Source organism: Pogoniulus pusillus, chromosome 21 (assembly GCF_015220805.1).
Source record: "Pogoniulus pusillus isolate bPogPus1 chromosome 21, bPogPus1.pri, whole genome shotgun sequence".
In the NCBI taxonomy this organism is placed as follows: domain Eukaryota; kingdom Metazoa; phylum Chordata; class Aves; order Piciformes; family Lybiidae; genus Pogoniulus; species Pogoniulus pusillus.
Window position 1 is genome coordinate 19,092,852 of NC_087284.1, and position 27,783 is coordinate 19,120,634.

Genomic DNA, 27,783 nt, shown 5'->3' on the forward strand with positions numbered 1-27,783 from the left:
AAAAATGCAGTTTCCTGTTGTTACCAGAGTCCTGTTCCCAAGTCTTCCTGTGCCAGACAACAGCTTTATGGGGGGAGGGAAAAACCAAATCGCACAAAACACAGGAGTCAATCATGCTTTACAGCCACAGGAGAGGGCGTGCCAAGAGCTGTCACAAGCAAACTCATCAACCAGGTGCTCACATAAATGGGTTGCTGTGCTGTGTGCCAGTGTCTGGATGGGAAATGGATTTTGCCTACCGCTGCTGTAGATACATTGAGCACTCCTCAGCAGCTGAGTGTCATAAAGTTCTGCAATGGGGTGACTCCTTTTATTCCTTTAAAAAAAACCCCAAACTACTTTATTTTACACATTTAAATATTTAGAAATCTGTTTTATATATTTAAATCTTTTTTTATGCTACCCTTGTGCCATTCCTAGGGTGCATTAAGAAGAATGTGTCCAGCAGGCCAACGCTCTTCTGCCCCTCTGCTCTGCCCTAGTGAGGACATTATCTGGATTACTGAGTCCAGCTCTAGGACAATGAACCACTAGAAAGGGTCTACAATGATGCTGAGGGACTGGAGCATCTCACTGAGGAGGAAGGACTGAGAGAACTGGAGTTGTGTAGTCTGGAGAAAAGCAGACTGAGAGGGGCTCTTCTCGATGCTGATCGATAGCTAAGGGATGAGGGTCAAGAGGATGGGTCCAGACTCTTCTCAGTGGTGCCCAGCAACAGGACAAAGAGCAACAGGCACAAATTGGAACTCGGGAGGTTCCATCTGAACATGAGGAAAAGATTTTATTCTCTGAGAATGCCAGAGCACTGAAACAGGTTGCCCAGAGAGGATGTGGAGTCTCCTCAACTGGGCAGATTCCAAACCTGACAGCACACTGTGATCTCAGGCAACCTGCTCTGGGCAAACCTACTTCAGTAGGGGGAATGGACTAGGTGATCCCAAGATGTCCCTTCCAAGCCCCACCACGCTGGGATTTTGTAATTTGGAGTCTAAAGAGATGTTTAGTTGCACTGGGACAAGTGTACCTGCAAGGACATCATCCTCAGTCCCCACAAACCATTTTCTTTCAACGCTGATCTTCTATAGAAGTGCATTACCTTTCCGTTGTCTTCTCAGAACTTCATCCCTTCTTCAATGGTCAAGTCTGTCTTTCCCCTTCCTCTGCTACAACAACTGTCTCCCAGAAACTGAAGTTCCTCTTCTGTAAGGCTGCAGTCAGAGTAGAGCAGAGAGTAGCAAAAAATAGTACTAAAGAAGTGTTATTTCCAACCATAAACATATTTCAGTAATGCTCATTTGGTGGTTTTGTTTTCATGTTTTGTTTTGCTTTGGGGCTTTCAAAAACCCTGTCCCAGTTAATATATCTGTTCTGGATACCACACAGAGGAGTCTATTTTGCTTTAGTGCTGAAAATTTGGAAGGCCCAGCTCTGAAACATGGCATGTGTGCAGATGTCTGGATGTGTGAAAGAGGGGCAGAAGCCAGGGGAGGTACAATGGCAGCTTCTTCACACAGTGGAACATTTGGAGGAGGGGGTATAGGGCCAGTTTTCAAATGACATTGGTGCAAATGTTCCTGCTGCAGGAAGGAAAAACCCATAGAGATATATATTCATACATGCACTCTGCTAGGAAAACGTGGCTGAGGGAATGTTACTCCTCTCAAGAGAAAAAAAAAACTGTTGCAATCTGGAAGTTTGGATTCAAACTGCAGATCTGTTTAAGCACCTACATCTGAGCTGGCTATCTCAGGCTCCTGTTATCCTCCGCACGGATCTCGTCTCGGCAGTGATTCATCCCCTCCTACAGCACACATGTAAATAGGTCAGATGAATCATGGCCTAAAAGTGCCTGCTCCTTGTATTGACTGCAAAAGGAGCTTGGGGTGATGGGTCCCATCATATGTGACTATGCTGCCGATGGATGCAGTGAAGAGAGATGAATCCTAGCCCAGGCATGGCAGGAACAAAAAAAAAATCAAAGGGGATTATTTTGGTGTTGAGGATTGGCTTTCAAGTGCTAAATTATCCTTCACTGTTCAGGAAGATGCTGCTGCGAATCGTGATCAGCGGCACACAGCTCAGGGTGCTTTTTCCTCTTGGAACATGGGGCTGCCTCTGCCAATTATTTCAAGTGTATTTCTTGTAATAGAATCATAGAATCAACCAGGTTGGAAGGAACCTCCAAGGTCATCCACTCCATAGCATCCAGCCCTGTCCAGTTGACTAGACCATGGCACTAAGTGCCTCAGACAGGCTCTGCTTGAACACCTCCAGGGACAGTGACTCCACCACCTCCCTGGGCAGCCCATTCCAATGCCAATCACTCTCTCTGCCAACAACTTCCTCCTAACATCCAGCCTAGACCTCCCCCAGCACAACTTGAGACTGTGTCCCTTTGTTCTGTCACTGCTTGTCTGGCAGAAGAGACCAACCCCACCTGGCTACAACCTCCCTTCAGGTAATTGTAGACAGCAATGAGGTCCCCCCTGAGCCTCCTCTTCTCCAGGCTGCACACCCCCAGCTCCCTCAGCCTCTCCTCATAGGATTTGTGTTCCAGGCCCCTCACCAGCTTTGTTGCCCTTCTCTGGACATGTTCCAGCACCTCAACATCTCTCTTGAATTGAGGAGCCCAGAACTGGACACAGTTCACATTACAGCACATACAGGCTCATGTATTCAGGCCTGGGAGGCCAAGTGCCTCTTTTTATACTCCTCTGTGAAGGTGTCTTGATTCCTCATCCAAAAGTATTTGCAGCAAAGTAAAGGGGAAAAAGATCATTTTATCTGTTGCAAAGATAGGATCCAGGTTCCCACTCCTATTCTCCCCAGTGTATGGATCCAAGGCATTCAGGTGGTTGAGTACCAGGGACTGCCATGGTTTCTTAGAGGCACAAGAAGAGAGAAGTTAAGGTGGCCAAAGAGGATATTCACAGGCTCCAGCTACATTTACTGATCAATGTTTTGGTGGCCTTGAAGGATGAGAGAAAGTCTCTCACAAATGGGGTTGGAAAACATCTCTGCTGTGGCCAGCTGACCCAGAAAATGATAGAGGCAAAAAGGCTGTGGACCTTAGATTTTTTTGTCTCAGCCCCCAAAGGAAAGGACAGGGCATCAAAGCAAAGCCTGAACTACTCAGAGACTTAAGCAGAAAAGGCCATTTTGGAGAAAACACCTGTCTGGAAAAATTTCACCACATGTGCCACAGGTTTAGGTCAAAGAAAGAGATTTTTCTGAAGCAACCACTTCAGCATCATTTTATCTTAACCCTACACACCCAAATTGGAGCTCATAGCCTAGGGATCAGCCTTACTTGGTCCTTCAGTTAATTAGACTGAGAAGAAGGACCAGAACTTGGAAAGTGAGGGAAACAGATCCTCTATCAGAGATTAGTGGCAGATACTACTCCCTTTTGAGCAGCTGTTGTAGCTAGAGACAGGCCAAACAAACCAGACACTCAGTCTGCTAAGACTTGGTCTATCATTCTTGCTTTGTACTTACAGAAATGCTTGAGTTTCTTCTGGTTCCTCAACCTCTTTACAGTGGAGGAGGTTCCACAACTTCCAGCATTCCACAGCACTGAAGCATCCCCAAGAAAATGACAACTGGCTTTGGTAAACCAGTAAGTAGTTACTAAAACATGCTTAGCTTGGATTGGGTCACTTTAGCTTTTAAGTCTGCAGCCATTAGAGAAGATCTTCTCTCCCTCTGCAACTCTCTGAAATGTCATTGGAGCAAGGTGGGGGACAGTTTCTTCTGCAACTAACAAGTGATAGGACAGGAAGAAATGGACTCAAGTTGTACCAAGGCAAGTTTCCTCCCTAAAAAAGGTTGTCAAGGCCTGGAATAGGCTGCCCAGGGAACTGGTGGATTCCTCAACCCTGCAGGGATTTAAAATCATGTAGATGTGGTGCTCAGGGACATGATTCAGTGATGACTTGACAGTGCTGGGATAATGGTTGAACTTGGTGGTTAGGGGTGTATTAGGAGGAGTGTGCCCAGCAGAACAAGGGAGGTTCTCCTCCCACTCTACTCTGCCCTTCTGAGACCTCATCTTGTGTACTGCCTTCACTTTTGGGCTCCCCACTTTAAGAGGGACAGGGATCTGCTGAGCAGGGTCCAGCAGAGAGCTATAAGGATGTTTAGGGGACAGGAGGGCATGGCTTATGAGGAGAGGCTGGGGGACTTGGGGCTGCTTAGTCTGGAGAAGAGAAGACTGAGAGGGGATTTGATAAATGTTTATAAGTAGCTGAAGGCTGCCAGGAGCAGGGGGACAGGCTCTGCTCACTGCTCCCTGCAATAGGACAAGGAGCAATGGGTGCAAGCTGCAGCACAAGAGGTTCTGCCTCAACACAAGGGGGAACTTCTTTCCTGTAAGGGTCTCAGAGCACTGGAACAGGCTCCCCAGGGAGGTTGTGGAGTCTCCTTCTGTGGAGACTTTGAAGGTCTGTCTGGATGTGTTCCTCTGTGATCTGTGTTAGATAGCATTGTCCTGCTCCAGCAGGAGGGCTGGACTGGATGATCTCTTTGGGTCCCTCCCAGCCCCTAACATCCCATGGCCCTATGAACATACAGAGTTCTGCAAAAATTGTGAAGGTTTAGAGGTCTGAGGGTTAAACTCAATGCTCTGTGGAGGTCCCTTCCAACCCCCAACATCCTGTGATCCATCCCAGAGCCCGAGCCAAGACCCTCAACCAGCCAGAATACCACACAGAGAACACCACTAAGGAGAGCCAAGCAGCACCCAGAGGTGATGTTGGAGCAGCATTGACCTTCTCCCTACCTAACCGGGGGGCCACCAGGCCCCCCGGCCTTTTGTTTCCACCACCATTCACCCAGTGTGCACCATGGGCACTCACCAGCCATGAGAGGAGGAGGAATCCTCTGCCCAGATGGGCACAGCTTGGGGCTTCTGCCTCTTCTGGGGCAGGTTAAAAAGGGGAGTGGGCAGGGAGGTGAAAGTGGCCACACCTGGGGTGGGTGGAGACTGCAACCGAGCCCAGGTGCTGTGTGTTTGGGGGAACAAAAGGGAGGGAATGGGGTGGGTAGGGTGGATAATGGGCAGATATGGTCTCCCAGTGTGATCTGGTATAGGTGATCCTTCTCCTGCAGGGAGGTTGGACTCGATGATCTTTTTGGGTCCCTTCCAACCTCTAATATCCTATGATCCTATGCTGATCTTAAAAGGTCTTTTCCAACACAAACAGTTCTATGATTCTATAGCTGAGCAGACTTGGGATACTCAGGGAAGGGAACTTTAAAGTTTCTTCAGCAACTCAGCTGGAATTTAAGTAGCAGCCTCAGCTGCAGAGGCCTTTGCTTGTCACATACAGCATCAGATGCAAATGAGGTTCAACCATTCGTGTTGTTCCCAAACTACCATGGTCCAGAGACAGTGCTGAGTCATCTTGGACACATCCAGACCAGAAGCAGCAAACCAATGAAAACCCAAAACACCTACAAGCACAATGCTTGTGCCCTGCATTGCTTGCATCAGAGACCTGGTACAAGACACTTGAAATGTCTCTACATAAAGCATTTTGGGCTGAGCAGAGTTTAGTAGGTCCAGCTCTATGTTTTGCAGGGATGACCACCCTTAGTGCTACGCTGACCAACACTGTTCATGGATCATAGAATCAACCAGGTTGGAAGAGATCTCCAAGATCACCCAGTCCAACCTATCACCCAGCCCTAGCCTGTCAACTAGACCATGACACCAAGTGCCTCATCTAGTCTTTTCCTGAACACCTCCAGGGACGGTGCCTCCACCACCTCCCTGGGCAGCCCATTACAATGGGAAATCACTCTCTCTGCACATCAGCCAAGAAGACAGAGCAGAGCTCTTCCTGCATCCAGGGACTGGGTAATACACAACCCAGGCAATCCCAGCATGCTTAATTGACAGTTGGTTCTAATTAGTTTAGTACCATATGTGGACATGCAATGTTTCAATCTTAATGTCACAAAGCATTTCAACATTACTGACATAGCACATTTCATGTGCACTCAATTACAAGACTTCTGGGATTAAAGAGTCCCTAAATTTCATTTCAGAGTAAAACTTCCTGTTCCATTCCAGAACAAAAATACATTTTAAAATGACTGCATGTCTCATGGAACAGCCTTTCCTCTTAATACAAACACAGATGTAGTGTGTAGGCTCATACACAACAAAAGAAGCACATCTTATCTTCAGTCGTGTAATTCCATCTTCAGACATATGCCTAAATCCTGTGATAGGCTCAGCTCAATCAAATCAGCATCCAATTGTACAGAAACACTTTGGTTGTGTGTTGATGCTGCATTTCTGCAATGTGATGTAGCAGTTTAACAAGTCTCTAATGCAACCACTTCTTGGTTCATTTCAAAGATGGTTGCCAAAGTGGGTTGTTGATCCAGCTTTCAGTCCTAAGACTGACCTTATCTTGGTGCAAATGAGCTGAGCAAATGCTTGTTTAAAGAAGTGTGTGATGGTTTAAGAAGTAGATCCAAGTGTGGCTTGTAAAACACCGTGACTGGCTGGTTTGTTAATGGTGGATGTTCTGGAGGGAGAAAGGAAATTGAAAGGATGAATCATTATCCAGATGAAGTTCAAACACAATTTAAAAGCCATTTCATAATCATAAATGTGTGCCAAATATGCCTGTCTAGCACAAACTGTAGGCTTTGCTTTTTTTGGTGAGTCTGCAAGTTCTTCTCCTTGGCTATTCCCACTATAACCTTTTGCAGTATGGTTCAAAAAAGGAGAATGTAGGAAGAAGTTAATGTCTTCTAAATGCTCCATATACCTGCCTCTTTCTTGATTGCTCTGCTGCATCCACAAAGTCACTGCTCCTGAACAACAGTGGAAGGCAAATACTTTCCCCATTGTGCTTGCAGTGAGCTTGTGGTTGGAGTCAAAACAGAAGTCAAACCAGCTGAGAGACAGTGCATCAGGAGGGCAACCCCAGCATGCACTCACAGCAAGGTCCCTGGCCGCTTGGCCAGTGTTAAATCTTATCTTATGAAGAGTAGATGTGCAGAGTCTTTCATTCACCCAGAAACTGTGTAAACCTTCTGAAAGCCCTATAAAGTACAAGGTAATAGCCACAGTCAACAGGTGGCCTTTCCATTTGAGGCTTATCCATCCTCTCCTGCTGGTTCTGTGCCCCTAACAGATCAACCCTAACAAAACATTGGGCTCTTAGCTTACAAGAAGGATGAACTTCTGCAGGCATGTATTTTCTCCTTGACTTCTTGATCTCTCTCTCTCAGACCTCTCTTCTCAGTTGTAATCTTCACAAACATTTGCAGTTATCATAGGAATGATATGATCTTTCACTTAGAAACATAGAATCAACCAGGTTGGAAGAGACCTCCAAGATCATCCAGTCCAATCTAGCACCCAGCCCTAGCCACTCAACTAGACCATGGCACAAAATGCCTCAACCAGTCTTTGCTTGAACACCTCCAGGGATGGTGACTCCACCACCTCTCTGGGCAGCCCATTCCAATGCCAATCACTCTCTCTGGGAAGAACTTCCTCCTAACATCCAGCATATACTTCTCCTGGCACAACTTGAGACTGTGTCCCCTTGTTCTATTGCTGGTTGCCTGGCAGAAGAGACCAACCCCCACCTGGCTACAACCTCCCTTCAGGTAGTTGTTCCTTTCAAACCATTTTCTTTCAAAACATTGATGGTTGGCTGCTGGGGGAGCATTGATGACTTCAATGATAGATTAGAAACCCATCCAGAAAACAGCAATGCAAACAAACCAGGTATTGACCCATCTCTTATATTAAATGATCGTTTTCTCAGGTAGGTCCTTGTGGTTCTTCAGACCTGCAAAAATAATCCTAGTTCATTCAACTCATACAAAAAGAAAATGCTCACTGGCTGTGGCTCAGATATCTTGACCCAAATGCCTTGTTTGCCTTCAGTATCTGAAGGGGGGCTACAAAAAAGCTGGGGAAGGTCTTATCAGGATATCAGGGAGTGACAGGACTGGGGGGAATGGAGCAAAGCTGGAGATGGGTAGGTTCAGACTGGGCGTGAGGAGGAAGTTGTTTGGCATGAGAGTGGTGAGAGCCTGGAATGGGTTGCCCAGGGAGGTGGTTGAGGCCCCATCCCTGGAGGTGTTTAAGGCCAGGCTGGATGAGGCTGTGGCCAGCCTGCTCTAGGGTAGGGTGTCCCTGCCCATGTCAGGGGGGTTGGAACTAGATGATCCTGGTGGTCCCTGACTCATTCTATGATTCTGTGATTCCTCCTGAAAGTCTAGTCCCTGTAGCTTGGATGATTCCTTGGAGATGCATATGACAATGGGGTACAAGCAGCATGCCAGAAAAGTGCTGGTAATGTGAGGCTGGTAGTTTGGAGGGTTGGCCAGGGGGGTTAGGAAGCAGAAGGATTAGTCACACAAATGTCAGGTTATGTTAGAGAGAGAAGTTCAGCCCCAGAGACACAGAGAGCGACTCTGTTATCTATGTTTTTGTTCTTGCTTTTATACATCTCAGCAAGCCTGTGAGTGAAGTAGGCATCACCATCGCTTCCTTTTCACAGCCTGTAATCTAATTCTACTCACCAAAACATTCTAGCTAGATTCAAACTAGCACAGTATCTCTTTAAGAGTTGTGGCTCAGGATGAAATACATCATTTGTGGGCATAAAAATCAGCAGTCTTGGAATGTTTAGAGAGGCCACTGCTGCAAGTCTTATCTAATCAATACTACTTTTAGGTGATGTTAAATCTCACAAATGAACCCCACAGCCTCGCATGAAGGTGACTGAAATACGCATGGAGAGCTTCAGGGGTAGTGCAAATCATGATCTAAGCTCACTGTACCCGTGGTATCTTTTAGAAGGAACTCCTATCAGAACTCTTCATCTTCATGGCTCTGAAGGCAGAAAACTTTACATCTCTTCAAGGCTCTAACCACACACAGTGAAAAAAAAAAGTGCTATCTCACTGTAATAATATCTTAATTATGTACAATACTTAGCACTGATTTTACACTAGATGAGTCATAGCAGAAGCTTGTACTTTGCTGTTTGACTAAATCCCACAGTGCTTGGAGCTCCCTGCAGCAAATGCTTACCAGCTCTTTCTCTCAGGCCTGCTTTAGGAGAAGCTGATTTGAAGGGTGATACAAGAGAAGGAGCAGACACCATGCTTTGTAAATTAGGGCTCAGAGGCAGGAAGAACATGCCAGAGAATCACAGAATCGTAGAATCAACCAGGCTGGAAGAGACCTCCAACATCATGCAGTCCAAACTAGCACCCAGCCCTAGCCAGTCATCTAGACCACGGCACTAAGTGCCTCATTCAGTCTTTGCTTGAACACCTCCAGGGACAGTGACTCCACCACCTCCTTGGGCAGCCCATTCCAATGCCAATCACTCTCTCTGTGAAGAACTTCCTCCAAACATCCAGCCTATACTTCCCGTGGCACAACTTGAGACTGTGTCCCCTTGTTCTGTTGCTGGTTGCAGGTCTGGTAAGGATGTCTCTCTGTACCACACCAAACTACCTGCTAGGAAGACAGATTATGACCCAGATGATAACCCATGCTGCTTTTCTTTTAATTGCAAACTCCCTCCCTCCAAATTAAGTTCCATGTGCTATAAACAACACCCTGGTCTAGAAAGCTGAATGGATTTCTAGCTGCAAAACTTCTGAGTCCCTGATAAAGATGTAATATCTAAGTAGCAATGTATTTAATCCTTATCTACTGGATCAAAGCCTCAAATATCAGGGTTGTATCTAGAGCAGCTAAGTGTTTCCATGGCATATATATATTTTTGTTACAGAATCAGTTTGCTAGTGTTATAGTTTGGGAATAAAGGTCTTAGCTTCACAGAGAGAGTGATTTGCCATTGGAATGAGCTGCCCAGGGAGGTGGTGGAGTCATCATCCCTGGAGGTGTTCAAGAAAAGCCTGGAGGAGGCACTTAGTGCCATGGTCTAGTTGAGTGGCTAGGGCTGGGTGCTAGGTTGGACTGGATGATCTTGGGGGTCTCTTCCAACCTGATTGATTCTATGATTCTACCTCAACTCAGCCTCACAGAGTGCTTTCCTGGGGGCTGTTTTGGTCTCTTTGTTGTAGCTTCCTGTCAAATATGGTAAGAAATCAGTGAATAGGAGGTCCCTAATTTGCATGGGTGCTTGTCCCTACCTGATGTCAAAATCTGAGCTGTTTATTTTCTCGTGGTTACATACAACTCCATTACTTAGCAAGAGGAGAGGCAAGAAGGAGGTTATTTGGTATGGAAGTAAAAAATGAAGGAGAAAATTTGGCAGCAGTTCCCAACTGGAGCTTCTGGGAGGCCTCCAAAAACCTGTCTAATACCTGCATCTCTTGAGCTTGTTGTTAGCTTTCACACTTTGTTCCCTGCTTGCAGCAGGATCTCAAGGGAACACAGCTGCTTGTAGACCAAAAGGTGACCTTTTGAGTAGCTGAGGAATGATGCATTATTTAGTGCATTCCTGGCTGATATGGAAATGGAAATGATTTTATAAGCAGAATGATTTGTTATCCTCTCACTCAGATGCATCCTCTTGGCACCACACAATGGTGTGGCATGCATGTTCTTCCTCGTGGGTTCTTCTGGGTAAGACTTCTGCTAAGACAGGTATAGCACTTTAAAAAACACTGAGTCAAACATAATAAACCTCAGTTCAGAAGTATTAACCTTGCAAAACCCAACTTCTATTTAAGTAAAGCGCAGGAATGGAAGCTTCCTGGTGAAGTGTGTATCTCCAGACTACCAGCTAGTGCTGGTGAGTATCACAACCAGCTGTAGGTTCAACATGAAGTATTTTACTTCTTCCAATTAACCAAGAGTCTCTTGAAAGGTGCCACAGCAGTACATTCATTGCAGGGATGCTTGGCAAACATAATATTTGTTACTCACATAGAGGTTCCAGAAGCTGCCCCCCGCAGTGACCCATGATAGCCAGGTATTTAGGCACTCTACTTATCCAAAAATGTTAGCCTCTCTTCACTGATCACACAAATGGCCTGGTAAGAGGAGGTTTCCCTACTATAGATTCCCCTACAAGATGATAAAGTCAAGCACTAACAATATCACTCTTGCCTTCTATCCTTCCATTCATATTCTTCACTCCCTGACTATAAAGAGTTTCTTTGGCAAAGAACTTCCTTTGGCACCTAGCACATAAAAACATCTGCTAGACCTGAGTAAGAGCAAATCTGTGTTCCCACACTGGTGTGGGCAAACTACCTGTGTCCCAGCTGCCCACTGTCACAAGACCAAGAGAATGTTGGTATCCTCCATCCCATCTCCAGGAGACCACAGCCAGGAGAGCCCAGCCTCGCAAGTGGACTGGAGTTCTCCAGCACTGCAGTGAGCACTGCATTGATCAGTGGCCAATGAAGTTAGAACTATGGCAATTTTTTTTCTCTTTTCAAGGCTGTTCCCCTTGATAGGTGCATTTAACAGGCTGCCATCCAGTTAACACATGTGCAGGCACACACACACACACACAGAGCTGATCATGTACAGCTTTCCTCACAGTTCTAAGCTGTGTAGTTTATTCTGGTTGTCAAAGTTGGCGTGTTTTTCCGTTTCTCCTGCAGAAAGGGAGCAATGTGGTTGTTGCTGTGGTGATCCTCCCTTAATATTTTTAGCAGTCATCTGGCTTAAAGTCACGACTGGCTCTGGAAAGTATCATTTTATTGCAGCACAACGTTAAAACATTGGTGAAGAGCCTTTCATTTTTCACACTAAGTGTCATCTATCACTATTCCTTGAAATTCAGATTGATAGATGAAAACATGCACTCCTTTACCATAAACTAACTGTGTTGGGGCCTCTATTTTGTCAACTCTGTCCCCATGCATCCCTCTGGGATAAATCTGCCCGCTAGAACCCTGCACCTGGCTGCATTGTATCTTCAGGAGGGCACACACTTACTCAGAAACATCAATGCTGACATTAAGAATAGCTCCATGTGTAGTGCCCCCAAGCACAGGGCTTAAAAAAGCTGCCTCCTTCCTTGTTAGCAAGGTTAATGACTGCTCTGCAGAACGGGAGCAAGGCCATCTCACTTTTTTCTCCTTCATTCCTGAGGTTGCACAGCCAGCATTGCTCCGGCTGTGGGAAAGACAGCAAATGTCAACTCTTTACACTCGTTTATACCTTGATCAATGAAGCTGTTTGGCAGAGAAAACTGTTAGGTACAGTAAGAAAATAAGCACAAAACTTCTACTGAGGGAAGAAGTGGCTGATGGCAAATCATTTCCATTTGTAGCCTGGACGGTGAAGCCATCCTTCCAGAGCAACAGGACAGGAGGAAACAGCCTCAAATTGCTCCAGTGAGGGTTTAGGTTGGATATTAGGAAATATTTCTTTTGCCCCAGAAGGGTTGAAAAGCCCTGGAAGAGGCTGCTCAGGGCAGTGATGGAATCCAGAACTCTGGAGGGGTTTAAAAGCTGTGGAGATGTGGTGCTGAGTGGCAAGGTTTAGTGGTGACTTGGCTGTGCTGGGTTAATGGTTGGACCTGATCATCTGAAAGAAATTTTTCCAACCAAAATAATTCTATGATTCTATGGTTCTACCAAAGTAAAAGTGGTAGCACTGCCCCCACCCCCAACTCTATGGCAGCAATGCACAGCACACAAGGAGGTGCTGATGGTGGAGATCCAGCTCTGAAGCCTCCCACACTTGTCTCCTTCCTTTCACTTGAAGAGCAAACTCAAGCATTCTGGCAGTGGCTGAGTTTTGAAAGCTGCAAAACCACTTTCCTTAGATTGCTTGCCTATAACCCACTTCACAAGGAGCTCTCCCATGGGTTTAGAACCAGAGAATCAACCAGGTTGGAAGAGACCTCCAAGATCATCCAGCCCAACCTAGCACCCAGCCCTAGCCAGGCAAATAGACCATGGCACTAAGTGCCTCATCCAGGCTTTTCTTAAACACCTCCAGGGACGGTGACTCCACCACCTCCCTGGGCAGCCCATTCCAATGCCAGTCACTCTCTCTGGCAACAACTTCCTCCTAGCATCCAGCCTATGCCTCCCTCGGCACATCTTGAGACTGCGTGAATGTGTGCCCACACATTAGTTTGTGGTAGCACCACCTAATGGGACAGGGCATGGAAAGGGTCAAGATAAAAGTTCTTCCCAGAGAGAGTGATTGGCATTGGAATGGGCTGCCCAGGGAGGTGGTGGAGGCACCGTCCCTGGAGATGTTCAAGCAAAGCCTGGCTGAGGCACTTAGTGCCATGGTCTAGTTGACTGGATAGGGCTGGGTGCTAGGTCGGACTGGCTGATCTTGGAGGTCTCTTCCAACCTGGTTGATTCTATGATTCAATGTTGCATACATAAGTATCTTGCCCACACCATGCCTTTGGAATGACAGAATTCTGCAAAGCAAGGAAATGGCAGTGCTGGGAGCTGGGAAAAATCATGGAAGGTCAGCTGTATCTCTTCTCTGAGTTATTTGCAGAGTCTGTGGAGATTTCACTCTGCAGACCCACTCTAATTTAAACCCAGCCCTATTATAAGAGAAACAAAGCCAGAGAAACAGCAGGCTATGCTGGATGGAGCCTGCCTTCCCAGAGCTGCTTTGATGCCTCTCATTAGCCATAAATGCCAGGTCTCACTTCACATGCTCAAACACAGGTGATGGATTTTGGCTTACTTCCCATTGGCATGCACCGAACTTGACATAACCACAGCTTCACAGGACCAGAATGAACCTTCAAAGGCCCACTCTGTTGCACTTATCTCCATTTGCCAGGCATATTAAACCCTGAAATAGGCTCCTCAGGGAGCTGGTTGAATCCACACCCCTGTAGGTGTTTCAAAGATACAGAGATTTGGTGCTGAGGAGCATAGTTTAGCACCAGACTTGATAGAGTTGGGCTCTACAATCATAAAGGTCTTTTCCAACCAAAGAAATTCTATGATTTCCATGTAAACTCTCTGCAACAAGGTGACTTCCTAACACATCTTCCAAGCAATTAGAACATTTCCTACCTGCTGCAAGGCAGTATTATTGTGAGGTTACATTACAACACTACTTTCTACATGTTCTCCCACAGTCAGATCGCTGCCTTTGTTGTGGGGGGCTGAGATACAGCCCCTGTGGGAGCTATGAATGGTGCATTTGGCAGCAGAAGGTGGTTTTCTGTGCTATTTCTGAAGCTCTGCAATTTGTTTCCTGCCTTGCACACAGACCAAGGCTTCACTTCATTGCAGAGCTCAGGCTGAGCTGTCAGTCACAATATACTTCTCTTTTTCCCCACTTTAGAAAATGGATTTCTATCTGTAAAAGATGCCCTCAGCTCAAAGCCCTGTAGGCTTAGCTACATTGGTCTGGAGTGAAATAGCAAGGAGAGCTGAAGGTATTTAACAGTATTAACCCTGTGCTAGAAAGCAAGCCCAACTTATGTCCAAATCCCAGCCTTGTTGAAGTACAAACAGTGGTTTGCTTTGGCTGTAGTGGAATTGGAATCAAATCCCATAAGAAGCTATGCAGGTTAAGAACAAAACAAAGCCAAGCTGAGTTTTTTCATAGTGTATTTCCAATGATTCCTTCTGACAGTTTAGTTTTCAGGTCCAAATTCTCAGGCAGTAACTCCTGACCCAGTTACAAAGTCAAGATTACAGCTCACAGATAGTTTTCCCCATAGCAATTTTGGAGAGAAGGGGTGCTAAAAGACCATGGTGAGCACGAAAGAGACAGAAACAGTTGGTCAGATATTGAAGCTTGATAATATTTGGGTTAGTAACAAAAGAGATTTTTGGCAGCAGTTTTTGCAGTCTGGAAGAGGGGAATTTAGCAGCTGCTAAGTCAAAGCAGGTAAGAAGTTGGACAGTCTTTAAGCAGTTACACAGCACCTTCTCACCTCCACCTCACATGAAGTGAAGGCAAGTTAAAACCAGACTGAATGCCTTCATTTCTGACTGAATTCCTCTCTCCTTCTTGTCATGGTAGTCCTAAAGAGGATTTGCATTGGAATGGGCTGCCCAGGGAGGTGGTGGAGTCACCATCCCTGGAGGTGTTCAAGAGAAGACTGGATGAGGCACTTGGTGCCATGGTCTAGATGACTGGCTAGGGCTGGGTGCTAGGTTGGACTGGATGATCTTGGAGGTCTCTTGCAACCTGGATCATTCTATGATTCTATGATTTAAAGAGATCTTAAGGTCCTGTTCAGGGGCAATTTTCCAGGCAGAACACAACTGAACATCTCAAAAGCAAGTAACTCCATTCTAGTGGCTTGCACCTACCCTCCTACTTCTCTTCTCTTTGTGGCCATAAGAAAAGCAGGAAACGTATTTCTGAGAAACTACCTCCAGACAGACAACTTTTAAGTGACAGATTGGGAAACATCAGCTCTGTCTGTCTTTGTACAGTCACATGAAACTAGGATATTCAATATTGGATAGAGAAAGGTAAAATAGAGCCTCTCAGCAGGCTTTCACAGGCTTCTTCACCAGCAAATCATTTGACAGGACATGTTTGATCTGGACTGGTTCTGGCCCAGAGACTTAATTTTGTATGAAGTTAGCCACAGTACCTGAGATACAGGTAAAATATGCTATGTCAGAAAATTTGAGATTGCCATTTCCAACCTGTCTTTGCACCTTGGAACCATGCCTGGAGGCACCTGAATGATAACTCTGGCTCTAGTGTTCTGAATTCTCCAGTCACTATTGCTAAAACTTATTCCTGGGGACTATTCTGTTAGGGTTGCTCTACTATCAGAGTTTGTTCTAAAAAGAAGCAAGTGCCTTGGCCCCCTGGCATTTCTGACAGACTTTTTGAAGCAGGTCCTATAAAAATTATGAAGCAGTTCACAATCCACATAAAATGTTCCAGAAAGTCCTGGTGTATTCTCCACATTTCCTGTCTTCTGTGCTGCTTTCCTTCTTGTTTTGCTACCCCCATTTATTTCCCATTCTCTCACCACTTCAATAAAGATCATTATGTTGCTCTGCTTGATGGATAAAATCCCTCTAGACTGATCTCTGCCAAAGTGTACAGATCTGTCAACACTTTTTTTTTTCCTGGATAAAGTTAAAAACCATTTGAATATTGTTCAGTACAGGATAATATTTTGTCTGTTCACTTTTCATCACCTCCAGCGAAGTTTTATGTTTTGAATCTGAACACAAAGATTTCTTTCATTCCCCAGAAGTACATTAGCAGTGGGCAAAGAAATTCCAAAAAGAGAGGAAAGAGGTTGAACATTTCACTATCAGCTGTGGAAAATGTGTGCCCTGAGCTGAGACCCTCCAATGTTCTACTGCTCTGTCCCATGACCTGCTGTAGACCCAAGCCTACCCATCCCACATATGACTCCATAACATGCGACAGAGACTTTGGAGACCAACAGAGAAACTTTAAACCTTCCATACTCAAGCCAAGCTTTGTCCTTTTTTCCTTTGGCAAGAATATGAGAGGACTTCAGTGACACTCTTTACAGATGCCATTTCCTGAGTGGGGCTGTACAACATGGCAAGCCATAGCAACAGGAAAGTGAAGTGCTTTAAGCACCTATGTTTGCCCCCAGAAAGGAGTACAGAGATGAGGGGGGCATGGAGAATGATGACAGTTGGCAGCACTTGGCCTGAGTATATTTACCAGGCTTTGGTCAAACACAGAGTAAACTGGAAGGAGGCATTTTGTTTGTAGCCTACTGGTCAGTAATAGGAGAAGGGCAGAAGACTATGGAAGGAATATCCTTGTCACAGAGGAGAAAGAATGAAGTGAGGCAGCCCAAAACTGAACCCAGCATTCAAGGAGTGTTCTCAGCAGTGCTGAGTACAGGGCAATGGTCACTACCTGAAGTCCTTCTGGCTACACTGTTGCTGAGACACATCAGGATGCTGTGACTCATCTTCAGCCAGCTGTTGTCCAGTACTGCCTTCATGGGTTTGGGTATTGGACATTGAATGAAAATTGAATATGGTTATAGAAGAGCTATTTTATTCCACCCTGACAAAATATAAACCTCTGTCAAACAAGAAGTTAGTGGATTTGTCAAAGATGTGAAAGAAATCTGTGTTGCTCTAGAAGCTACAACTTCATCACAGAATCTCAAAATGGTTTGAGTTGGAAGATATCTGGAGAGCTAATCATGTCCAACCCCTCTGAACTAAGAAGAGATGTCTTCAACTACCTCATGTTGCTCAGAGCCCTGTCTGACCCCAGCTGGAATGATTCCAGGGATGAGATGTCTACCACTTCTCTGGACAACCTGTTCCAGTGTCTCACCATCCTCACGGTGAAGAATTTCTTCCTTCTATCTAGTTTGAATCTCTACTCTTTTATTGTAAAACCAACATCCCTTTCAGTCTAACACCTAATTCAGAATCTGGACTATACTATGAAGAGTGATTGCCATTGGAATGGGCTGCCCAGGGAGGTGGTGGAGTCGCCATCCCTGCAGGTGTTCAAGAAAAGCCTGGATGAGGCACTTAGTGCCATGGTCTAGATGACTGGCTAGGGCTGGGTGCTAGGTTGGGCTGGATGATCTTGGAGGTCTCTTCCAACCTGATTGATTCTATGATTCTAAGACAAGAGCAGCCTAGTTAGACTATGGATGCCCTGCTATGGGTCCACAGCAGAGACTGCCATTTAACAATGCAGTTCTTAGAGCTGTGATGTCCCATTCCCTAACTTGGAATGCCCAAGTAGATTGTCCTTTGACTCTAAGCATTCAAAAAAAAAAAAAAAAAAAAAAACTCTGTTGCAAAAAAACCCCACAACACCCAAGCAAGCAAGCAAACAAAAAAAGGTAAATAAGTAAATTTGGATTGCAGTGAAATTTGTTTTGATAGGGAGTGCGGCGCAGTATGTTTTGGCTACAAATAAAACTTAATATCCTGCAAAGATGATAAGGACTTCCATGTGGATGAGCAGGATCAATATCAGCTAAAATTGTGTCTCATAGCTGGCATCAAGCCCAATTCACACTGACAGAATAAGTAGACTCTCAAAAGAACAATGAGATGCTCTGGCACGTATGGACGTTCTCCAAACCCACATACAGTGAAGACTTTAGCAGTGAAGAACTTTCTCAGCTCCAAGTTTAATCAGCCACTACCTTACTGGTTTTGGAGCAATGGCTCTGATCACAGAACAGACAGACATCTTTTCACTATGTTTCCCCACAGAACTGACAAATTTATTATTGTTATGACAAAAAGGACACAGTTTCAAAACCCTCCCTGTGCCTGACTTGCAATGATGCCAAATATGTTTCTCTTCTCATCAGCATTCAGAAACCACTATGCTCAGATCACCTTCATCTACTTTCTCCACTCACATACAGTTGATAGTTGTCATCAGCCATTTCAATTCTGATCCAAGGCAATAGCTTGGGACCAGAGCAATCAGACATACTGAGAGGCTGTTTCCAAATTAGCATGGCAAGTGCTAGAAGTCCCCAATATAGTCTCCCACTGGCCTGTTTCAGTAGGGTGTGAGCTCAGTGAAAATCTCTTGGCTACACACCTCCCTGTTGGAGAATTAGAGACACTTATCTCAGTTTGTAGAATGCTTTCAGAAGTAGATATATTGAGACATTAAAAAAAAAATATATCAAAGAACTCACAAGGGTTAACTCAGCCTTTGGAATGTTCTTCTTGGAACAGTCTTTGCACATGTTCTATTCCGCTGCCACAAAAAGAAGCGAGTAAAATGTCTTTGCATGTTTCAGGTGGCAACTGTCTGAAGAGGTCAGGGGAAAACAAAAACAAACCAACAAAAAAAAAAAAAAACCCCAAAAAACTCCAAAACCTCTAAAAAACTGAATATGACCAAAAAAAGGCTGAAATCCAGACATTAATGGAATATCAAAGAACTTAGCCAAATGTTGTTTCTTCTAGGGAGAAGTAGCAAGTAGAATGGCAATGAAGCTAGTGAAGGGTCCAGGGAACAGGGTTTGTGAGGAGTGCCTGAGGGAGCTGTGGATTTTAGCCTGGAAAAAAGAGGAGGCAGAGGGGAGACCTTCTTGGTCTCTACAACTCCCTGAAAGGAAGTTAGAATAAGGTGGGGTTTGGTCTCTTCTCCCAAGTAACAAGTGATAGAACAAGAGGAAATGGCCTAACGTTGCTCTAGGAGAGGCTTAGGTTGTTTATCAGAGAAACTTCTTCACTGAAAGGGTTCTCAAACACTAGAACAGGCTCCTCAGGAAGTTGGTTGAATCCCAACCACTAATGGTCTTTAAAAGATGTGGAGATGTGGTGCTGATGGATATAGTTTAGCAGCATGCTTGGTAGAGTTAAATAATGGTTGGACAAGATCATCTCAGAGGTCTTTTTCAAACCCAAATGATTCTATTTTAAGTACTGTCCTCCCTTCATATTGCAACCCCTGTGAAGAAGAGAGCAATAACTTGAAGCCAGAGATATCCTAGTTTCTCCTGGGGCTGCTCAGCCCTTTGGATCTCAGCCCAATGACCCAGATCATTCTGAAATCATCTCTGCTGTCATGTTTCTCTGTCATGAAGTTAGATTTTTTATTTGCTAAAAGATAAGCATGCTTCCCCTCAACTGGACATACCTAAACTTCCCCACGAGGCTTCTTCAAGAAGGTTGAGCTGTTTTCCTCCTTTGACTTCACTGAACACTTCCTCACTGCCATCTCTCAGTTCGTCCATTCTCCTTGTCAGCTTAGACCTCTGTTTCCTCTCTGCCCAGTCACATCCATACATCATACCTTACAGAATTTGCAGTAAGAATTTGTCACCTGCATTTCCACCTAGCTTATTCTCACCTGCTTTCACCATAGGCCTCATTCCTTTCCATCTTTGCCACACTCACACCTAGACCTGGTGAGCTAGAACTGGGTATTTCACTCATCACAGTCAGCTGGGAGCTTGATATAGCCTAAATCAAATAATTTGATTTGATTGGTAAATGAGGAGAGACAGCTACAAGGGGTTGTTCATCCCACTGCATTCAGGTACACCAGAGAGAAGAAGAATGAATCACTTTTTAAAGAGCAGAAGATTGGGCAGCAAGCTCTGAGATGTGACACTCAACATGAAGATGGCTACAGTTCAGCAGTGTCACCTTTAAAGCACAAAGTATAAAGATCTGTATACAGTACAAAAATTGCTGATCTGCTTGAGAGCTTCACTCCTCCAGAAGGCCAGATGTCCTGATCTTTCTATTATCACTTCCAAGGTGAGGGGAGTAGGGGATGGTGATGTTGTGAAGACCACAAGGGCACTGGTCTGACATCAGTTCTGGTCAACAGCATGCCCAGCACTAGGTTATCATTTGGGTCAACAGCCACAAATGTTTCTTTCTGACTTCTTTTCAGACTCTGCATCAAGGTTAAGACAAGTTCCACATCAGCTCTGTTTAAGGTAAGGAAAACAAAGGGAATGGTTCCTTTGAAGCTACTAATGATTTAAGTCTTTTGATTTTTTTTCCTGTTTGTCATTAATTTCTGCCCCTGTGAGTCTCAGAGCTCACTGCTTTATCTTTTAAGCCTTAGAAGCCCTGTTTTCCTCAAGGACACCTTGGGTTTATGAAGGGTTCTTTCTTTATTCACCATGCACTTCCAAGTATTTTTCAGAGTCAGGAAGTCATTACAGCACTGTTTGGTTCTCCTTGGCAAGTGAACCTTGAGTTTGGAAAGTTAACTGTTTTCTGTGCAGGGAATTCTTTCTTGATCATTCCCCAGGTAATGCAGGATGTCTGTTTGTGGGAATGCAAAGTGAAGGAGGATAATAACAGGCAGATGCTAACCTTGGTTCCCACCAGCTGCTGGCTAACTTATCTCAGAAAGGATAGATAATGGACACCTCATTAATGAGAAAAACAAGGTGTGGTTTATGCTGATGGAGTGGGTTGTCCTTGAATCATAGAATCATAGAATCAACCAGGTTGGGAGAGACTTCCAAGATCATCCAGTCCAACCTAGCGCCCATGGAGAATGTTCAGGTTTTTCATTCAGGACAAAGGACACTGACCTTGAGATGTAGCAATAACAGAAAACTGTACTGTGGGCATGTAGGAAAAACAGGCTGGGAAGCCACTTGCAAGAGTGAAAGGAGGAGTGTGGTTAGTAAACAGATGAATCTGAAAGTTGGTTGGGTATGGAAATGGAAGTGAATCGTGTAAGCATCTTCTAATAACTTGGAGCTTGCCTTCAAGGTGATGTCATTTGCTCTCCTCTGGCAAGTGAACAACTCTCCACAGAGTTGTGTAAGTGAATTTGTATTTTCAGTGTGTTGCCTTGGGGATTTGGTTGCTTTGTCCCTGAAATATTGGCAAGCAGTGGCTGAGTAACTACAATTGTTGCCCTGTGAACCAGCAATTGGTGCCTCGAGTAATGGCACCTAACTTCCCTGGGCAGCCTGTTTCAGTGCTTGGAAACCCTTTTAAGGAAGAAATTCCTCCAAACTAAACCTCTCCTGGCACAACTTGAAGCCATTTATTCCCATCCTATCACTTGTTCCTTGGGAGAAGAGGCCAACACCCACCTTATTACAACCTCCTTTCAGGGAGTTGTAGAGACCAAGAAGATCTCCCTTTATCCTCCTCTTCTCCAGACTAAACCATTCCAGTTCCCTCAGCTGTTCATTGTGAGACTTATTTTCCAGACCCTTCACCAGCTTTGTTGCCATTCTTCATCCATGCTCCAGTACCTCAGTGAGGTGCTTCCTGCATCCCTTCCTAACAGGGTTATAAAAGAATCTTCAAAATAAGCATCCTCAGCTGTCCTGAGACATGTCAAGAAAGCTGTATCTAAAGCACAGGGGGTTCATTCAGGTTTTGGGGTGCCTAAATGTCAATTAAGCATAAGAACAAAATCAGAAATCACCAAGCAGCTCAGACTTGCAGTGGTATCAGTCCATGGCATGGCACTCCATCAACAAGAAGATGAAGAGTCAATCTCTTTTTAGCTGCTGCTTGTAGAGAGGCTATTTCATACCTCTGAACAGCCTGGTTTTCCTCTCCGTTTTTGTCTATCCCCAAAGACTCCTCCTGTGAGCTGTGTAAGCTCCTACACAAGTATTTCTCTTACTGGTTCTGTGGTTTGTCTGGAGTAATTGCCAGGGTGCTACATCAGTGGTGTCTAATAAGCCCTCACAGCTATCATTCAGGCAAGGGTACCTTTGAAAACTCCATCCCTTCAATTACGCTAGTTCAGAGCAAGCGGGGACAGTGTCTTACCATAGATCACCCCATGTGCACGGAGATAAACTGACCTGAGCCACTCTTTTTCTTGGATTCTAGTCAAACTCTGGCTCTGCTCATTTCAGCAATCTTTTGAGCTGCAAATACCTCAAAGGACACCTTGCTGGCAGCAAAGTCCTCTCCAGTTTACACCCGGAGCCCAGTTCTCTGTTTCCATCACAGTCTAAGACGGGCCTTTGAATCACTTCTGTCTCCTTCAGAGGGCTGCAGACGCGTCTGTGATTTTCCATCTGCAGGATGTTCTGAACAGAGGCATTTCAAAAGCCACAGAGGAATCAGAAAGTGCTGGTGTACAGGTACTCCACAGCAGGAAACGTGGGAGTAGCAACTATCAAAATATTTCACTTCTCCTTCAGGATGGTCGTGTCGTTTTAAATGAGTTCATGTGGCAGATCTGAGCATGAGAAACAGCTCTTACCCACACAGACAGGCACTTCTTCTAGCAGCCCTCCACCCTGGAGAAGATGTGCTACAGCTTCCACAACACTGTTAGCTGACACAACAAGATTACTCAAAACACAAGTTAAATATAGGCTATTGATGGGACAAAGGCTCTGTGTTAAACTGCCCACACCTACAGCACATGGCAGGAACTTGTCACCACTGTTCCCTTTCCTCTAAGTCAGCCCTTGCAGAGAGCTGGAGAGGGCATGGGGAGCCCTCTGAATTATTGTCTCTCTTTAATAGTTGGGACTTTTTAGGAGAAGGTAGAGTCTGGCTTTACCAATCTGTCTTCCTCTAAGAATCATAGAATCAAGCAGGTTGGAAGAGACCTCCAAGATCATTCAGTCCAACCTAGCACCCAGCCCTAGCCACTCATCTAGACCATAGCACTAAGTGCCTCATCCAGGCTTTGCTTGAACACCTCCAGGGACGGTGACTCCACCGCCTCCCTGGGTAGCCCATTCCAATGGCAAATCACTCTCTCTGGGAAGAACTTCCTCCTAACATCCAGCCTAGACCTCCCCCAGCACAACTTGAGACTGTGTCCCCTTGTTCTATTGCTGGTTGTCTGGGAGAAGAGATGAACCCCACCTGGCTACAACTTCCTTTCAGGCTCCCTTACAGTCTTCAGCCTTTCAACCTCCTCCTTCAGCTCAGCCACCAGGCTGAGCAGGTCATTTACCAGCTCACAGTGAACATAGCTGTTGTCTCTGCAGTCTCCCATTGCAAGTGAAAGGCATTGGCACTCTGCATTCAGGGGGCTGGACACCTACTTCTTTACGTGGGACCACTGTCTGGGTTGCCACATTTTTTCTTCCATCAGCTTTTGTCTGGGTTGCTACCACAGCAGGTCCTGCCCCTGTGACTGCACTCCCAAGATGACTCACCACACCCCCTTAGTTCAACCTGTATCAAAGATCCCCCCACTCCTGAGGTGTTTAAATAGCCTGCTGAGGCTGCAGCTTTGCCCACGCTTTGGCCACCTCTCTTGTGAAAGCAGCTGGCTTGGTGAGGGGGATTGCTCCACTCCTCATGTGTAAGCCAGCTCAGGGAAAAAACCCTTCTGCCAGCTTCCTGCTGCTCTGCTGAGCTGCTGCAGAGATGGTTCGGCTACAGAGGCTGATCTCAGCTGATCCTGGAGGCTGATCTCTGCCATGATCTCCTGAGGTCCCTTCCAAACTCCACCTTTCTGTGATTCTGTGTGACAGAAAGAGCTGCTCAGGTAAAGCTGTCAGCCCTCGTTTATATAGGTGTGCCTTCAGACTCTCACTTCATTCAACACTTTATGAATGAAGAAAAGAAATCCATTAGAGAGAGTAAACATTGTGATCATCTGTCCTTTAACTAAAGGTATGCTCACAAATCATTCACCACTCTGAGAAACTGGGTTGATGACTCCTGTGCATCTCAAAACCCACTGCAGCATTCTTGTAAGAGTCAAGGGCCTTATATGCTGATGATGACCTATTGAGTGCATAAAAGAGTCCATGTACAAAAAAGAATGGAGTCTACAGCTCTTTAAGAACAATCTTAGCTCCTCACCAGTGCTGAATTAGTAGTTTGTACTGTAGCAGATGTAATACGAACCCCCAGATTTATAATGGGTGATTCAGGATATGAGTGCAAGTTAGAACCTAGGAGGTTCCACCTAAACATAAAGAGAAACTTCTTTACTCTGAGGGTGGTGGAACCCTGGACCAGGCTGCCTAGAGAGATTCCAAACCCTCCTGGACATTTCAGTCATAGAATCATAGAATCATAGCATCAAACAGCAGGAGAGGTTGTGCCTTATCTATGTTTTGATTCTCGTGCTTATACCTCTCAGCAAGCCTATGAGGGAAGCAGACATCACCACTGTTTTCCTTTCACAGCCTGTAATCTAGTCCTTCTCACCAAAACATTCTAGCTAGCTTCAAACTAGCACACATAGTGAGACAGAAATGAGAAAGCGTTCATTTTCTTACCTCAAGTTGGCAGCATTTGCTGTTTTGAGGAGTCCTTTTGAGGAGTTCCCACATGGCATAAAGTACCTGTCACCAAATATGTTTAAAAGAACTAAAACTCAGAAGAGCTTTACAATTAAGGGTTATCCTCCTTAATGTTCCTCTTTCAAGTGTCCCTGCAGTGCAGAAGGTGATTTTGTAACACGGAAGTTTTGTGCAACCTGCATTTCTCTCTTGGCTTTTATGTCAGCTTTGCTGTATTTTACAGGGCCATGATTTTAGATAAGCCCCACATGGCCTTACCAGCAAAGCCAGCCTATAAATAGCTTTGGGACTTTTTTTTTTGGTGGGTTTCTTTGTTTGTTTCTTTTTCCCCCCCCCTGGAAGTAGTTTTACCCCTTTTAGAGACTACTCTCATAGCAGAAGAGAATTATTAGCTTAACAATTCAACTTATTTAGGTGCAGAAGAGCAAGGCAGTGCTGGGTTAATGGTTGGACTTGATGATCTGAAAAGTCTTCTTCCAACCAAAATGATTCTGTGGTTCTAAGGATGGGCTGCAAACAGCCAGTCAGAGCAGATGGCTTAAATAATCATATCTGGAATAAATGCCTCAGGAAAAAAAATCCTCCCCTGGTAATCACATTAACCTGAGCAGCCAAAGGGACATTTGTTTCAGCCTCAGGCTTTGAAATTCTACTTAGTCTTTACTCACCACTTTCATCAGCTACTTTTAAGGATATGTGTTTGCAGGCAGTTACCTAACACCACATCTGGGCTCACAAATAACTGGGATGAGTGAGAGAAGCTCTTAACCCAACCTTGCTACTTCTTCAGAAAGGCTCCCAATATTAGATAGAATAAAAGCTGTAGCGGTTGTTTCAGCTGAAATATTCAAGAGTTGAGGTACTCAATGACCATCTGAATTTTCTGCAAGTGCAGAGCACTCACCTTAAGTAAAGCAGGCTCTTTGGAGAGCAGAAGTTGAGCAACTGATATCACAGATGGTTTTTAGCGTGTTGGTACATAAGCCTGAAAAATGCAGCTTCTATTTTTAAAACAAGGAAGTATCTAATGAACTCATTAAACATTAGGCAGCACTGCAAATGTGAGGTGGAAGTCACAAAAGACATCGTTGCAGGGCATAGGCAATGGAAGCCCACAGTGGGAACGAGCCAACAGAGACACTCTGGGCCAAGAGCGAGTCCTGCCTAAACCCAGACTTTCCATTTAAACTGTTGCAAAGAGCCACAAACTTCCCTTGCTCTCTAAATCTGAGAGCAAGGTTGAACTTCCACCCCATTTAGGGGGTGGCAAAACCTGGTTTTCAGTCTAGGTCTCTCACAAGCAGATACATATAGAATAAATCTATATATGTGTTGCTGCATATTCACTTTTCACAACTTTAGCTGTACCTTGAAGTGGGAGGATGCTTTAAAAATGCATAAAGCCAAATAAAGAATTAAAATGAGGCTGATCTAACATTTCAGAGCATTTGACTGCAGCTTCAGAGAGACATTGAACTTCTGCCATGGGAGATCAAGGCCATCATTGCCAAGAAATGCAAAAGCTAGCAAAAGAAAGCAGAGTGCTTGAAATACAGAGGGTTTAAGAAAACACTAACTAGAGTTGACTCACGTGTAAGGTTTGAATCTAGAAATATGAGCTGTGTGGCAAGAAGGGTGCATTTTGGTTCAAACAGGTACTGGTTGACAGCTGACTGAACACGAGCCAGCAGTGTGCCCAGGTCACCAAGAAGGCCAATGGCATCCTGGCCTGTATCAGGAATAGTGTGGCCAACAGGACCAAGGAAGTCCTTCTGCCCCTGTACTCAGCACTGCTTAGGCCACACCTTGAGTACTGTGTCCAGTTCTGAGCCTCTCAATTTAAGAAAGATGTTGAGATGCTTGAATGTGTCCAGAGAAGGGCACCAAGGCTGGTGAGGGGGCTGGAGCACAGCTGGGTGAGGAAAGGCTGAGGGAGCTGGGGGTGGTTAGCCTAGAGGAGGCTCAGGGGAGACCTTCTTGCTCTCTACAACTATCTGAAAGGAGATTGTAGCCAGGTGCAGGTTGGTCTCTTCTCCCAGGCAACCAACAACAGAACAAGAGGATGCAGCCACAAACTGTGACAGGGCAGGTTTAGGCTGGATGTTAGGAGGAAGCTCTTCACAGAAAGAGTGACTGACATTGGAAGGGGCTGCCCAGGGAGGTGGTGGAGTCACCGTCCCTGGAGGTGTTTAAAAGGAGACTGAGTGGGGCACTTAGTGCCATGGTTTAGTTAATTAGAAGGGTTAGTGCTGGATACAGTAATATTGAATGTAGTGATTTTATGGAATTGTCTGTGGTACAGCTATTGGAATATTATACAGTGAAGCGAGCCATGGACAGGCGAGAGTTCAGTCAGTGCTGAATAGAGATAAAGTAGAAGATTGGAAAGGCCTTAGAGAATGGTGTAGCAAAAGTAAACAAATGTAAGCCTTGAGTCTGTGGGTTTTGCCTATCTCTGCTGATGTAGAATTGCCAGACACAATGTATGTGTCATTGAGAGAATATGAAGAATGTCATAGAATCATAGAATCAAGCAGGTTGGAAAAGACCTCCAAGATCATCCAGTCCAACCTAGCACCCAGCCCTAGCCAGGCAAATAGACCATGGCACTAAGTGCCTCATCCAGGCTTCTCCTGAACACCTCCAGGGACGGTGCCTCCACCGCCTCCCTGGGCAGCCCATTCCAATGCCAATCACTCTCTCTGCCAACAACTTCCTCCTAACCCAGCCTAGACCTCCCCCAGCACAACTTGAGACTGTGTCCCCTTGTTCTGTTGCTGGTTGCCTGGCAGAAGAGACCAACCCCCACCTGGCTACAACCTCCCTTCAGGTAGTTGTAGACAGCAATGAGCTCTGCCCTGAGCCTCCTCTTCTGCAGGCTGCTCACCCCCAGCTCCCTCAGCCTCTCCTCATAGGGTTTGTGTTCCAGGCCCTTCACCAGCTTTGTTGCCCTTCTCTGGACATGTGGTTTTCTCCTATCTCTGCTGACTTAGAATTGCCAGACACAACGTACGTGTCGTTGAGAGAATATGAAGGATGTCTATGCCAATTAGTGTGTAATCCTAACATAGTCCTAACACAGGTGGTGTAACCAATCAGAGTCTGACATGATTTTGTAATCCTATTATGTAGCCTTCTGATAGAAAGTCTGTAAGCCCATGTTTGGGGGTGCAATAATCGGATTTGA

At 45.3% G+C, this 27,783-nt stretch overlaps 1 protein-coding gene across 4 annotated transcripts in view; it reads right to left on the minus strand.

The window, feature by feature from the left end:
- Positions 1-4,941, minus strand: part of F13A1 (coagulation factor XIII A chain) — a 65,952-nt gene extending 61,011 nt beyond the window's left edge. For 3 of the 4 annotated variants that reach the window (XM_064161139.1, XM_064161141.1, XM_064161142.1), the window contains exons 1-2: positions 4,857-4,941; positions 1,097-1,208 (exon numbers count right to left, since the gene is read on the minus strand). The gene's annotated coding sequence lies outside the window, so the exon portion shown is untranslated. Of the gene's footprint in view, positions 1-1,096; positions 1,209-1,730; positions 1,803-4,856 lie in introns of those variants that run through there. The other variant, XM_064161140.1, reaches the window with a different exon arrangement.
- Positions 4,942-27,783: the final 22,842 nt, after the last annotated feature.